The sequence below is a fragment of the Copadichromis virginalis genome, linkage group LG10, assembly GCF_057382275.1.
Source record: "Copadichromis virginalis isolate Kocher_CV1m ecotype Utaka linkage group LG10, C_Virginalis_male_GT1.1, whole genome shotgun sequence".
Classification (NCBI taxonomy): Eukaryota; Metazoa; Chordata; class Actinopteri; order Cichliformes; family Cichlidae; genus Copadichromis; species Copadichromis virginalis.
The window spans coordinates 3,661,369-3,676,815 of NC_140627.1; the positions used below are offsets into that span (position 1 = coordinate 3,661,369).

Sequence of the window (15,447 nt, forward strand, 5' to 3'; positions counted from 1 at the left end):
GGTAATGAGTGATGTTGAGCGTAAATCTTTTCTTGTGGGACTGGTTATGTTGTTGCTCTCGGCTCTGTTGCCTAGGAAATAAGCATCTCACTGTAAAGGTGGCAGTCTGTGGTCTGTTTGCCCTTTTCCTCAAATTTTTTATTCGATTGGATTGAACTTTCACCTCAAAAGTGAACACGCTCTCCATCATTTTTCACCTCTGTTTTGTTTAATATTCTACCTTGACTTTCACGTGTCCACTCAGAAAGAAGGGAGCCATCTCACCTCTCCTGACTCTTCACGTGTTCTCTAACTACACATTGGCACGAAGAATTGAAGGCTACTTGTGTTCATGCTGGTTTAGCGCTGAAGAAAAGATGTATTTAAAATCAGGGTCAGGGTTCACAGGAGAGAGGACCCAAGTGTAGGATAACAGAGGCAGGTTAAATAATCAAAAAGTGAGCCTTTAATGGCTGATCCAATAACCAGTTAAACACAAAGTCCAACCTGCAGTTACAAGGAAACAGGAGTCCAAGAAGAGGCTCATGAAACACAGACAACGAGAGAGCAAACAGGTGACACATAGGTGAAAACAAACACAACAAAGCTCCACTGGAGATGCACAGCTTTTCAAAATAAGACAAGAAGTAACTGAAAATGCAAAGGAACCAGAAAACCAACAGAAGACAGAGAGGGTAATGAGACAATAGATCTCCAGAAACGACTACCTCTGGGAACTTGACCAACAGCTGTGTCACAGACATTTGTACGGGCTGCTGCAAAGCTGCAAATCTTTATGCTAATGACAACGAGCGCAAACACAACATTACAAAAACAACAATCGTGAATACTCTGAAAAACAACAACAAAACTTTACTTTTCAAACTTGTAAAAACACCCTGCAAATAAATACAAAAATTGCAATAGTTTTTTTTTTTATTCAGTTCAATTCAATTCAGTTTTATTTACACAGCGCCAAATCACAACAGCAGTCGCCTCAAGGTGCTTTATATTGCACAGTAGATTGTACAATAATACATACAAAGAAAAACCCAACAATCATATGACCCCCTATGACCAAGCACTTTGGCGACAGTGGGAAGGAAAAACTCCCTTTTAACAGGAAGAAACCTCCAGCAGAACCAGGCTCAGGGAGGGGCGGGGCCATCTGCTGTGATTGGTTGGGGTGAGAGAAGGAAGACAGGATAAAGACATGCTGTGGAAGAGAGACAGAGGTTAATAACAGATATGATTCAATGCAGAGAGGTCTGTTAACACATAGGGAGTGAGAAAGGTGACTGGAAAGGAAAAACTCAATGCATCATGGGAATCCCCCGGCAGCCTACGTCTATTGCAGCATAACTAAGGGAGGATTCAGGGTCACCTGGTCCAGCCCTAACTATATGCTTTAGCAAAAAGGAAAGTTTTAAGCCTAATCTTAAAAGTAGAGTGTGAAATGCACTACACACAGGTACACACACACACAGGTCTTTATCACCAGATTCCACATTTATTTATAGTTTTCCCAGGTTATGACTGAACACAGTCTGACAGCTGTCGGTCCCAGCTGATTTCCCTCTCCCTCCGCTCCTCTCCGTCTCACTATAAAAAGGGAAGGAAACCACCATCAGTCCAAATCGCCATCAGCTGTTCTCACCGGCATCTCCAGCACCGCCCCATTGAGCTCACTGCACCACTCCTCCCCTGCAGCCGCACCCGGGACCACACCTCCCGCCACATAGAGATAGTGTCTATCTCCCGAATACAAACTGGAAGCTGGTTCCACAGAAGAGGGGCCTGAAAACTGAAGGCTCTGCCTCCCATTCTACTTTAAATACTCTAGGAACAACAAGTAGGCCTGCAGTGTGAGAGCGAAGTGCTCTAATAGGGTGATATGGTACTACAAGGTCATTAAGATAAGATGGGGCCTGATTATTTAAGACCTTGTATGTGAGGAGCAGGATTTTGAATTCAATTCTGGATTTAACAGGAAGCCAATGAAGGGAAGCCAATACAGGAGAAATCTGCTCTCTCTTTCTAGTCTCTGTCAGGACTCTTGCTGCAGCATTTTGGATGGGTGTCATCTGCATAGCAGTGTAAATGTATGCTATGTCTTCTAATGATGCTGCCTAAGGGAAGCATGTATAATGTAAACAGAATTGGTCCTAGCACTGAACCCTGTGGAACTCCATAATTGACCTTAGTGTGTAAAGAGGACTCTCCATTTACATGCACAAATTGGAGTCTGTTAGCTGTTTGACAACTACTCTTTCAAGGATTTTTGATATGAAAGGAAGGTTGGAGATTGGCCTATAATTAGCTAAGACTGCTGGGTCTAGAGATTTTAAGTACAGGTTTAACTACAGCCAGCTTGAAGGCCTGTGGTACATAGCCGATTATTAGAGATAGGTTGATCATATTTAAGATTGAAGAATTAATTAATGGCAGGACTTCTTTGAGCAGTTTTGTAGGAATGGGGTCTAAAAGACACGTTGATGGTTTGGAGGAAGTAATTATTGAAGTTAACTCAGAAAGATCAACTGGAGAAAAAGAGTCTAAATGAATATCAGTGGTACTGAAAGCAGCTGTAGATAATATTATTATAATAATATTATAATATTATTGGTAATTTTTTCTTTAATGATTAAAATTTTATTTGTGAAGAAGTTCATGAAGTCATTACTAGTTAACGTTAAAGGGATGGTTGGCTCAACAGAGCTCTGACTGTTTGTCAGCCTGGCTACAGTGCTGAAGAGAAACTATTTCTCCAGGCTAAATGATGATCCTCTAAATTTGTGACATCCATTTCCTCTCCAGCTTACGAGTCATCTGCTTTAGGCTACGTGTTTGAGAATTATACCACGGAGTCAGGTACTTCTGATTTGAGGCCTTAGTTTTCACAGGAGCTACAGTATCCAGAGTCGTATGTAGTGAGGAGGTAATATCTTGCTAATATATATCGTCTTTTTGGTAGCGTTGTTCTTTTGTTAAATGTTGCGTGTGTGTTTTATTTAACGTTGTATTTCCTGAGATGTTTTTGTGTTTTTCTTTTTGTCGTTGCTTAATTTTGTGTCGTTGTACTTAAAATGACACCGTAGTTTTGACACATTGCTAACCAACAGTAAGGTAAAACAGGCCTGGTATGAATAAAATGTGTTCAAGAATAATGTGTACAAACTATGACTGTAGTTACTTAAATAAATGCACATCAGCGTTCAATAGTGGCAGCTGTTACATGTTTTTTCATGACTGTAATTTGCCACTTGTTAGTCACTGCAGTAAAGCACATTAGTTTTTCCGGTTAATCTCCTGCACTAAGTTTTTAATTGGTGTCTATGAGGTAAGGCTAAAGTGGCAGTGAATCCTTTTCCTTTTTAGAAGCAGCTGCTAAGAAATGAAGTCACAAATGCACAGTGAAGAGGCCGCAGTGAGTACTCCAGATGTTTAACATTCAGCTTCCCATTTAGGCAAAGTCACAATCAGCAAAAAGAGCGTCTTGGCTTCCAGTCGATTAAAAGGGGAAAAAATGAAGATGCTATTAATACATGATGAAACATTTGCTGGATCCCGGGACCATAAATCATTACCTTAAGCCCTTTCGGTCCACGGTGTTCTTCTTTAATTTGTCCCCCTCCCCCCACCAGCTCATGGCCCAGATCACCGAGGAGCTCACTAAGACCATTGTCTTCCTGCCAGCTCACTTAGCATATCTAGTTTTATTTTGAACCCTCTGGCTGTTTGGCAGGAGGAGAGAATAAGCAATGTTAAAGGTATTTATGAGGCTGTCCTTAAAGAACCTTTCTTTATATCAACAGTTTGACTAATGCATATGACAGGGAACTTGATATTGGCAGCAGCTATGAAAAACTTGTCTGCATGACTGATGGTGGGTACGATAGCTGCCAAGCCAACATGTATTAATTATAGTAGCTTTTAAACACACTGATTTTCACTACGTTTGGGAACTACCTAAATGACCGGGCCATTTATAATTACAAGTCTGCAAGAAGCTTATAATTAAGACAAAATCGATATTTTTTTATGATGGCTTATGTGTATAAGCAGAAAACAGATTGTTGGACCATTCTGCAAAGCGAAGGGAGTTTGAGTGTTTGAGTGCAGGCACTTTTTTATGGAAGGTTTTTAGGCTATTCTGGATATATACAAATACCTAATCCTGCTCTGAAGGAGTCTGGATATACTACCCAGGGCACTCTGTAGGTATGAAGAATAAATGAAGGGTGGAGGCAGAAATAAAAGGCTTTTAAACAGCTCAACAGTCTGTTCTTTTTTATTCCTCTTTTTCTTCACACCGGTGAATTATTGCAACATGCATCAGGCCAAGCTGAAGAAAACCTGAAGTTATGAAAAAGAATTCAGCTAGTGAGAAAAGAATAACCGGGACTCTCCAACTTCACTTCGAATTTGGTGATCCAAAAGCAGATCCAGTAACAGGCTATACCCCCATTTCAGCAGGACCCATGGCTGCACAGCTACTGTGGCCTGACACAAGTGCAGTTTCAATAACATTACTAACTGACTAACATTTGTAATCAGACTACCTTTGGCATTGTGTATCAGGACATGCAAAAACCTTATTTGGTTTTTTAGTTTTATTTATATAGTGCCAAATCATAGCAACACTTGCCTCAAGGCACTCTATATTGTAATGTAAAGACCCTACAATAATACAGCGAAACCCCAATAATCATATGACCCTTTTTGAGCAAGCACTTAGGCAACAGTGGGAAGAAAAAACTCCCTTTTAACAGCAGAACCAGTTTCAGGGAGGGGCAGCCATCTGCTGTCAACTGTTGGGGTGAGGGGGAGGATTTTTTCGACCATCTCTGTGTGGCTGCTATGGTTTCTGATCAAAACATGTCTACAGACAGATGACAATGAGCTCAAGGCGTTGACCTGGCCTCCAAGACACACTCACACCTCGCCAAACATGTCCAATCCTGGGAAGAGCCTGCAACTCTCAGCACGACAAATTATCCCCACCACTAATCTGACATTACGTGCATATGTGTTTAAATGAAAAAAAGTTTCCGTTTGCTTCACTAAGGTCTGACAAAAAGGTTATTAGTAGGCGTAGTTATGTTTTATTCACACCTCTTTCACAGGCCGCAATGTGACTGCTGGAGTGGAGCCCATGTACGTACCTGTGAGCTTTAAATGCATTCCTGTTGTAAATATTTATAACACATCATTAATAGTATTCCACACATTATCGGAACTGCTAACAGTTACTGTCATAGCACATTTAAATGTGTACTGCGCACACTACTGTATCATAGGTTATATATGAAGATTGTAAAAATTGTATTTTTTATTGATTTGAACATTTTTATAGTGTCTAATATTATTATCCTTTTTTTAAAATCAGGTACTAGCAAGTGGTTATTTTTTGAGGTTGATGTAAAACCACAGAGGTCACTAAAGTAAAAAAAAAAATTACTGCATAGCCCGTGTAATTGTAGATAATGTAACAAAAAATAGCCTAAATTTTCAAGAACCTATAAACGCGCTGCCAAATTTATCCTCAGCACTTAAAACTCTACTTCTGCAAACGCCCCAAAGCATCCTCTACCAATCTCCCTCAGTCAGACCCCACAGAACACCTCCAGGGGTCCCACGCCTCACGGGCATAAGTCCAGCCAGAGCCACTGAATGGAATTTGACTTAGTCAAGGACTCTGAGTCCGACTTAAACCCTTTGTGTTACATCTGTAGTTTGAATTTAAAAAGACTGGCAAATATTTTCACATGGACAGTGTACATGGGATTTCTTGCACTAATGGAAAATTATAGCCAAGCACAAATGAAGTGACTCACACATGTCTGAACCACAGAAAAGAACAAGAGAGAGAGAAAATATAGCACATTTATTTGTGAAAAAATAACTTGGTAGACAGGAGGGATGACTCAGAATGACAAAACTGCAGAATAAGAACCTCCAGGTTTACAGGATACATATTTATTTTCATTCTTAGTAGTTATCATAGATAGTACAGTTATCCATCAAACTGTCTATCCCATTACCTGGGCTCTCTCACAGTTACATACAGCACCTTTGCACCAGGCCCTCTGCTCTGGCTTCTGTGACTGTCAGGTTGATGTATGTACCTGTTAGCTGCAGCTAACCATCTGCACTTTTCACGTCTTTTTTCAGTGTTTCCCTGCATCTCTGAAAGACTCTTAACATCTTATTATGTATCTTATTTGTTCTTTGGATGCTAATTAAAGTGTAAATTTACATCAAAATTACAATTTTATTAATTGTTGCGTTAATTAGCTTAGCTTAAAACTTAGCTAGTTTACCGGATGCATTAGCTATGGTTTGCTTAACGATAAAGTTTTATTTTATAGGTAGAATTAATTTGAAAGGTTGATATTGGTGTGTAGAGCAAAGGCCATACATTTCTACAATGAAAAGCAGCATCAAAGCTGCCAGGAAAAATGCTGCATCAGCCAAGAAAGCCTTGGATCCTTCCTCTCCCTCATTTGGAGGAAAACAACAGAGGAAACTACAGGGTGAGTTCAACCAGCTGCTGTTAGCAGTAAAATATCTTTTTAAATAAATACATTTTCATCAGATAACTTTTCTTTCCTTCTATTTGCTGCTATTTTTGACTTGAATTTGTCAAAGATACATTCTGGTCTAATCAAACAAAGGAAATTTGTCTTGACTTTCTGTTTTGTTCTAATCATCTTTGTTGAAGATGTTGAAGATTTTGGCTTCTTTAATTTACTGGGAGACAGGGTTGAGAAGTTCCGGAAAAATGCAAAATATTTTTCATTTGAGTTTTTTGATATCTTTTCTTCCAGTGTTTTTACTTATTCAGGCACACATTCCCTTAAATGTTTGGGATTTTAGTGAATGATTTAAAATATGAATTCCCTGACACCATACTTTCTTTTAGGCCGGAACACCAAACATTATTGTGTATAACTCAGGTGTCCTCGGTCATTTTCAAGAGCCACAAAAATAGAAAGAATAATATATAAATGATTGTAGCCCACGGCTTTCCGCACACTGTTTGAGTGTGTGAGATACTTTAAAAGCTGAATACTGAATAAAGTGAATTGAGGCACTGTACTAAGATACCACACATGACATCCTCTAATCTGCCCTCACTAAATGTCGTTGTTTTCACAGCATGGAGAGCACAGTGATGCATCTCTGCTGTGTCATGGTGCTGAGCTCATCGTTCATGTAAACAAGTAAGTTTTTCATTTTTATTGGCATTTGGATATTTCCCCCTTTCAACCCTGGATTGGTTCAGTAAAAGGACAGAGAAACTTTAAGATATTGCTAATGTGTGTTTGTGAGAAACAAAGGGACAGACTGTGTAGACTGCTCCACACATTCCTTTGACTGTTTATGGATCAGGACTCGCTCTGCGTGTAGTATTTAAACACTCAGTTTTCCCATACAGCAGAGGAGGGCTGTGAGAGGTTTGAACACCTCCAAGCTGCCGTGAAATCTTAACAGTGATTGCGTCACACGTTAAGGATCAAACAAACAGATGCTGTCAGATGTTTCCTGCCCATGTTAGCGCAGGAAATTCAGCATGCTCTACATAAAATGATAATGAGAGAATAAAAATGTTAAGCACACAGTTTAGCTTCACTAAGTCCCAGTAAGGTTGGATCTGAATTATAATAGCATATCTTATATTTTTGTAAATATCTATCCAGCCCACGTGCTTTATGAGCTGTATGAATTTAAATTCCTCCAGAAGCACATGCATGTGAACAGTATTGGGACTATTTATTGCTTTTTCTCATGCAGTTGAAACACTGACTGAATTGTGTGGCTGTTCGTTACCTGTGGAGGGCAGCAGCAGGCTAGAGATATATCTGAGCTACCTCCAGAGTGAAAAGAAGAATAAGAACGGAGAAGGAGAACAAAAATCCCAATGCAGCTCTATACAACTTCAAACTTGGCCCAGCGTTTTTACTATTATTCTAAAATGCTACTATATTATTATTATTTATTTAGAGCTGAAGCTAATCCAGTTTGGGCAGACTCGCCATAGGACAATAAGGTTTAACTGTAGGCTATGTATTAATGTCCTGCTCTACATGCTGTTGAAAAGGACTAGCAGAGAGAAGAGCGACCAGCACTTAGTAAGAGGCTGAAAATTCAAAAGCAGCAGAAAATTGTTTTATTTTCATTTTTAACTCCAATATGAAGAAACTGACCCCAGTGACTGCTGGAATAGGCTCTGATCCCCGTGCAACTGTGAATTGGATAAGCAGAAGAAAATGGATGGATGAAGAAACTGGACATTGGTAACATTGGTAGCATCACACAAGTGCTTTCACACGTTCAGTATCTTGCATAAGGATACTTTGGCATGCAGATTGGAGCAGCTAGGGATCAAACCATCAACCTTCCAATTAGTAGATGATCTACTCTACCTCCTGAGCCATGGTCACCTATTTAAACCAACGTCCAATCATATTCCATTAAGAAAAATTGTGGGGCAACAAATAATTTTCAAAGAAGTTTACATCTGTAGGTAACATGGCACAATCCAAAGCCGTTTACTGTGTAAAGGATGGCTAGCTTTGCTCTGTTTGATATTCATTCAGTGTTCGTGACTCACAGCTGTCAGTTTGGTTTCTAGGTGAATGATGATTCTGTCAGCAGAACAATACTACTGATGTTTGTGAATGAAATTATGCAGAGAAAGCAGTGAAAGTCAAGGCAGGATGAGGTCCAAGAGACAACCCAAAGTGGTTCCACCAAATTGGACAAAAGACCAGAATCTTCCAGACAGTCATCACTGGTCAAAAACACATGAAAAGGCGTTAAACAGAAATTATTTTATATCATTTTTCATAGAAATTCAGTAACTTGTAACAATGTATTTTACATTTTACTCAGAAGATGGTGATAAATAACACATTTTTTTTTATTCTTCTGCCTTGTGCTCACAGTTTTAAAAATGACTGTGGTCTAGCACTGATGATAGGAGTTAATTAGCTTGGTCATCATATAGTGCCAAATCACAACAACATCACCCTCAAGGTGCTTCATATTGTAGGGTAAAGATCCAGAAATAATTATCATGAATAAAGTGGTCAATATTTATTATGATGATTAAAAATAAATTTAAAATTTACAAAGTTTCACAAGAAAATATTCTTGGTTTACTAAACCTGTATTAGGTCCTTAATAGTTAGCTCACTTGTCAGCCATATTGGAAGGCTTCCAGCCAGTGTGTATTTGGAATATTGACTAAATGTACTTTGATTTCAGTGGTAACCAAGACATTAAAACTGCATGCACATCAGGGCTGCCACAAACAATTATTTTAATAGTCGACTAATCGTGGCAGCCCTAATGCACATAGAGACAGTTTATGAAAACTTTTTTTTCTCCAAATAAGAAAAATTTAGAATTTAAAAATGTTTTTTTTAGGGGCTGCGTCTCCCTCTCACAAAGTCTCCGTTGTGAACCATTTACTAATAAGCAGCTTTCTTTGCTTTAACAGAAATCTTTTAAAATCCTTCTTCTGCTTTCATTGTTGCCCCGAGAGGACTAAAATGGACTCAAATATAGTGCGATAATATCTGTTTATTTTCACGATCTCTAAATATTTATCATCACACACGCTAACAGGATTTTTTCTGCCTCTTTGTGAAGCGACTGCACATTAGCACAACTGGCCTGCACTTAGTGAAGGCAGTGAGTGTTTTACAGGGTGACAGGGTGACATGTGTCTTCCTGTTCTACCTGGTGATTTTTCTGTTAGCAGCAAAGCTAAAATCTTTTTAGGGTTATATATGTGTATATCTATCTATCTATCTATCTATCTATCTATCTATCTATCTATCTATCTATCTATCTATCTATCTATCTATCTATCTATCTATCTATCTATCTATCTATCTATCTATCTATCTATCTATCTATCTATCTATCTATCTATCTATCTATCTATCTATCTATCTATCTGTATATACATATATATATAAAGAGTCACTGCACCTTGACAAATATATATATATATATATTGTACCAAATCATTTGCATCTGAAAACAAAATCATGGTTATGCAAGCTTCTTCAGAAATGCAAATATATGGAACCTGGGTTTTATGTAAGCATTCAAGTGTCCAATTGAGCAAGCTGTCTCCTTTTATGTGGGGTCCTGTAACCTCATTAAACCTTACTTTGTGATATGAGCACAGATGGGTCTTATAAGTGGATGCATAAAGTAAAGTATGCCTTTCATCACCCAGTCAGTGCTATTCTGCTGATGGAGACTGATGCACGAATATGAAATGTCAACTGGTAAGTGATACGATCCTTTTTTTTAGCGTTTGTTGTTCCATCACTGATGTGTTTGAGTGTATGTGAGAGGCTTTTCACAACTTTCCTTGTTAACTATCCATTATAACAGCTGTATTGCAAACAGCTCATGGAGACTTTTAGTACTTTTTATTGATAAAAGGTGTCCATACGGAGATGGAAGTCTTCAAAACAAAAGTAAATCTATAATATTTGCATTAATGATTTAAACAAACAATGGTAAACTTTCTGTATGCAGTGTTTTTTGTTCATAAGCTATGGGAACTGTGTTCGTTTGAGGGATTGGCAAATAGACTGGGAGGGGGCAGGATGGACCCATATTAATAGGAACACTTGAATGAATTAGAAGAATAGGTTTTAAACATGCAGGACAGCGACAATACTGGGCACCGACTGGAGGACTGTACCAGCTTGTCTCATTCAAATGATGCAAACCTGCCTGATTGGCGGGATTTAAACGCTTGTTTCAGCACACTGTCCAAGCAAAACCAAGTCCACTCCAGAGTGTGTGTGTCTGTTTAACTGCCAGTAATCTGAAAGTAAAAAAACAAAAGCTAACTTCAGCTCCAGCCGTGTCTCATGTCATCTTTGAATTGCTAAAAAAAAAGAAAGAGGGATCCCATTAATGTTTTTTTTTTCATTTTGCATGTGTGTGTTGTTTGTGATATTTGCTATTTGGAGTGAACTTTAAACAGCAAATGATGAAATTATGACATACACGTGTAAATAAATTCCCAAATTGACACTCCTTTGTAAACCTGTGTGATTGAATGTGCTTCACTCCAACACTGTGGGCTGTCCAGAAACAGCAGCTTCTTCAGATTAATTCAGAAGAGCACCACGAGTGGATGTTTTAATTTGAGTTATTTGGTCATTTGGAAAGGTCCAGAACAATTTAATACAATTAATCTTGCTGAGTGAAGGCAGTCATTGTTGCCATGTAGCAGCAGTAAGTGTTACCCTGATTGCGGCAGTGGTGTAAGTGTCCACCAGTATTATCTCTGTCAAGTGGCTGTCCAGGTATGGTTATATGATCTTGTGAGGTAAAGCTGCCCCACAGATTTAGGTACACACAGACACAACTAAAAGCTCCACACCCCTTAACGTGTGCACACGCATGCACACACACACACACACACACACACACACACACACACGTATGTGTATATATATATATATATATACATACACACGCCCTGCGTCTGACCTGCGGGTCAAGGTGCAGTGACTCTGAGGTTGTCTAACTGGGCCTCTTGAAACTCTTGCTTTGCATTCCTGCACCCAGTGGAGGGGGGTTGCCACAGACAGGGTTATTACTGGACTGAGAGACTGAAAGAAAGACTGATAGAGAGGGAGAGAAAAGCGACAGAGGGAGGGAGAGAGGGAGGGAGGGAGAAGGGGGGGTTGAAGGAAGCTGGAAGGTATTATGCACTATTTCCTTGCCTTCCTAGAAGCTCTCACTTGTTCCCTCCCACTCGGCCGGCATTCTGTGGCAAAGTAAAAGAAAACGCTGAAAACTTGAACCTGCTTATACTCGAGCTTCCTCGGCCTTCAAACGAGCTCACTTGTTTTCTTTCCCTACCCTTCCCCGCGTATGTTTCTCGCACTCTTTCTTGCTCCTCGCCTTGTTCGTCTCTCTCCCTCTCTCTCTCTCTCTCTGGGCTGTGTGTAAGAGGATCACTTTGTTTCCGTTGCCTTTTTCCGCGGTGCTGCAGACACACATGGAGCAGAGGATTGGATTTGAGGAGATACTGACGAAGTGCACAGCTGCAATGGTCCCCTCCATCTCCACACCAGGACTAAGCCCCCCCACCGACCCACCCCAGTGTGTGTGTGTGTGTGTTTGACTCTCTCCCTCTCTCTGTCGCACTCTCTGCTATCCGGCTCTCCGTGGGGTGGGAGTTGCAATATAGTAACTCAGAAAAATGGAAGTGGATTGGAGACAGACAAGATAGGAAGCTTTCGTTCTTGGGCTCGGACGTCAGGATCTGTGTGGTAAGTGCTTTCCTCTTAGCACTTTTGACAAGTTCTGTCCCTAAGAAGAATCCATCTGCCTGAAATCTCAGGAGCACTCTTCATGGCTCTATTGATTCATTTGTTGCCTGCTTTAACTTCTTTAGTTGGACTTTAAACTCCGTTCCCAAGTATTAACAAAATAAGCCTGATTTTCCTTATATTTCTTGTCAGTCTTAAATTAATTTGGTGACAGGAGAGGCTAGATCTTTGAATTTGTGTCCCAATGATTTTTAATGATTTTTAAAACATTTTTTTATTTTATTTGGTGGGAGGGGGGGCGAGGTGGAGAGATGGGGTGGGAGCAGTTGACTGGGGGAAGGGATTTTGAAGAGGTCAAAGAGAACGGCTCGGACAGAACAATGGTTGTGAAAACTTTACTAGTCATTTAGTTACGCCTCTGTGAAACATGTGTCCGTTTGTAGCCAGGGACCCGTGCTCGACTCCAAGGAGGCTTGCTGTGGAGGCCATTTATTTTAGCTAATTCAATTTATCAGCTGCTCAGTAGCTTCACTTTTTTATGAGTTTGGAATTTTTTAATTTGTTTTTTAAATGGGGTGGAGTGCAGTTGTGAGACACCGCACAGTATTTAAGACACCGTCAGCCTCACCAACCGACAAAACTGTTCATGTCTCGTGTATTTTACACCGTCACTGCTTTTACAGGAACGAAGTGATGAACAAGAGAAAAGAAATGAGACAATGAGCAAATGTTTTGATACAAAATCATAGAGAGAGAGAAAGAGAAGTTCCTAAGTTTGCAGTGGATACGGTGGGCTAAGCTTCGATCCACATTTCATCGGCCTTTGATGAAGCGCTTGAGGAATTCAGATTTTTTGTTGTAGTGCTGTTGAAGGAATAAATAATGCAGGTTACAGGGAAAGTAATACTTTACTGCGAGCCCCCCGAATAACTCCATTGTGTGAAATGTTAGGGGGACCTCACATTTCACATATGTGAGAAGCACTGGACCAACATTTATAATAATTAACATTATTTATATATTTGAGATATGTTATTGCTCAATAATTAGTTGATAATAATATATGATAGGACTTAAGATTTAGTTTGAATTAAAAAATCCTCTGAATTGTAATTTAGAAAGAATATTGTTACCTATTTATTTTAAGTAATGTTGTAGCTCATTTAAACTCACAAATGTTGGTGCAGTTAAAAAAAAGCTTCTTGTTTCCTGAATGTAAATCATCAGTTACATGAAATATATCACTAGCATCATTTAAAATTCACATTTTATTTTACTTTAATTTTTTTTGATGTGCAAATATTCTTTAAGGGTCTGACAAACTATGTAAAGTGTCAGTTTAATAAAGTAAGCCTTTTCACTCATTTGCACAGAGAAAGCTGTGGTTTGTGAGAGTCTTGAGAAATTAGCTGAGTTGAGCAAGAAACTCATTTTAGGAAACTACTGAACTTTAGAGCCGTGATTTATGTGTCTCACCTTGATGGTTCACTGGCAGTTTGGGGTTTTTGACCTCACTCTTTGAGGAAATCAGAACCCGTTTCTCTGACCGCCTCACTCTGTGCCTCCCTCGTTCCCTTTGTTCATTAGACATCTCAGTAACATGGGAATTGAGTGTCTCGACTGGCTGTAATGGGCTTATTTCTCCTGTGAAAGGTAGTTTTTAGAGCCACGTTTTAAAAGCCTCAGATGTGCCTCTTTTAATTTATTTATGGCGTTCTCTGAACACAGTTGAATTTATAGTATGCAGGATGAAGCCTAGCTGCTACCATAGCTCCTTTATGCATGCACACGAGCTGTGCTGCAGGGTCTGGTTCTTTATTTTGATTATGTGGGTCATAGTGTTGTGAAGGAGCACAGAACTGCACATCTTCTTGGAAAAAAAGTCTGTCAGAAAGTTGGATTTCCAGCTTCAGCAGCGTAATATGAGAGTAAATAGAAACTTAAAGTGACTGCTCAGCACTGAGGATGATGCTGTCGATCGGTTTCTTCTTGGTGAATGGCTCTTTACACACTTGCAGCTTTTGCTTTTCTCTCCCAGTGTTAGCTTGAACAAATATTAAAATAATGTAAAAATTCCAGCTGTGCTCAGAAATATTTTTTGACCCTTTTTAGGAGGTAATGGCAGAATTTTTGGATTAAAATTACTTTTTTTCTTCTTTTACAAATTATAAAATGCACTTATTAAATAATAAAGTAAAAATCTGATTTGTAAAAATGACAAAAAACTTTACTTGAGTTTCTCAGCTCCCAGAATTCAGTGCTAGTGAAGAAGACTGCAGTTGTCTTCTATGACTATTAATCAGTTGGTACGGTGCAGTTCATCGTCTAATCGGAAACCCTCTCTACTCCTCTCTGGGATGCATTTGTGTATGTTTTCCAGTAGTATGTCTGCTGGCAATCTCCACTGCTGTTTTTTAAGCCAAGTAACGACATGTCGTCAGATAACCTCCCTGACCTCCCCGGGCCAATTTTAGCCTCTCCTGCAAGCCTGTTCTAGTTATAAATTAGCCTGGTTCTTGTGCGCAGGCAGTGAAAAGGAAAAGCTCAGTTAGGAGCAGTGATTTATTAGCTGTTAGGCTTCCACTGTCATGTGACTGACAGAGGTGTCATTCAGGATGAAAACAGAAACCCAGAACGCAGGCAGGATCCGACTGGTTCAGGAAATAGGAGGTGGTTTCCTTTTCTGCCACTCAACCAGGAGAGAAGTTGCATGATTTACATTTGAGTATTCCTGCCAAGTAGTGTTTGAGTCATTCTCAGAGCCTGTTAGTGCCACACTGTACTATTTACTATGATTTTCAAGGGTTTTAAGGTAATTGTCTGCGACGTTCCTAAGTTGTTTGTTTGTTAAAATCCATAAGATGAGAGACAAACAGGAAATAAAAATGAAATACTAAAATCTTTCTAAAACTTAAGTCTTTCCACTCAGCATCCACCTTGAATTGTCAGAGGGCATTTAGCTAAATGAACTTTCATTAAGAACTGCATTCGTTGAATCCTTAGATCAAACACTTACTTATAAGGGTTTAAAAGCTTTAAACAAGCCCTTCCACCCACGTCTTCCACCCTGTTTGCTGTTGTGCATTTTCCCACTGACTTCATCTCAGCTATGCCACGTCTCCCTTATGTTTCAGATAAATATGTT

At 39.4% G+C, this 15,447-nt stretch overlaps 1 long non-coding RNA gene across 2 annotated transcripts in view; it reads left to right on the forward strand.

Moving 5' to 3' along the window:
* The first annotated feature begins 11,771 nt into the window (after positions 1-11,771).
* LOC146699678 (uncharacterized) overlaps positions 11,772-15,447 on the forward strand; it is a 44,308-nt gene continuing 40,632 nt past the window's right edge. The window contains exon 1 of one of the 2 annotated variants that reach the window (XR_014922442.1): positions 11,772-12,302. This is a non-coding gene — a long non-coding RNA (uncharacterized LOC146699678). The remainder of the gene's footprint in view (positions 12,303-15,447) is intronic. The other variant, XR_014922441.1, reaches the window with a different exon arrangement.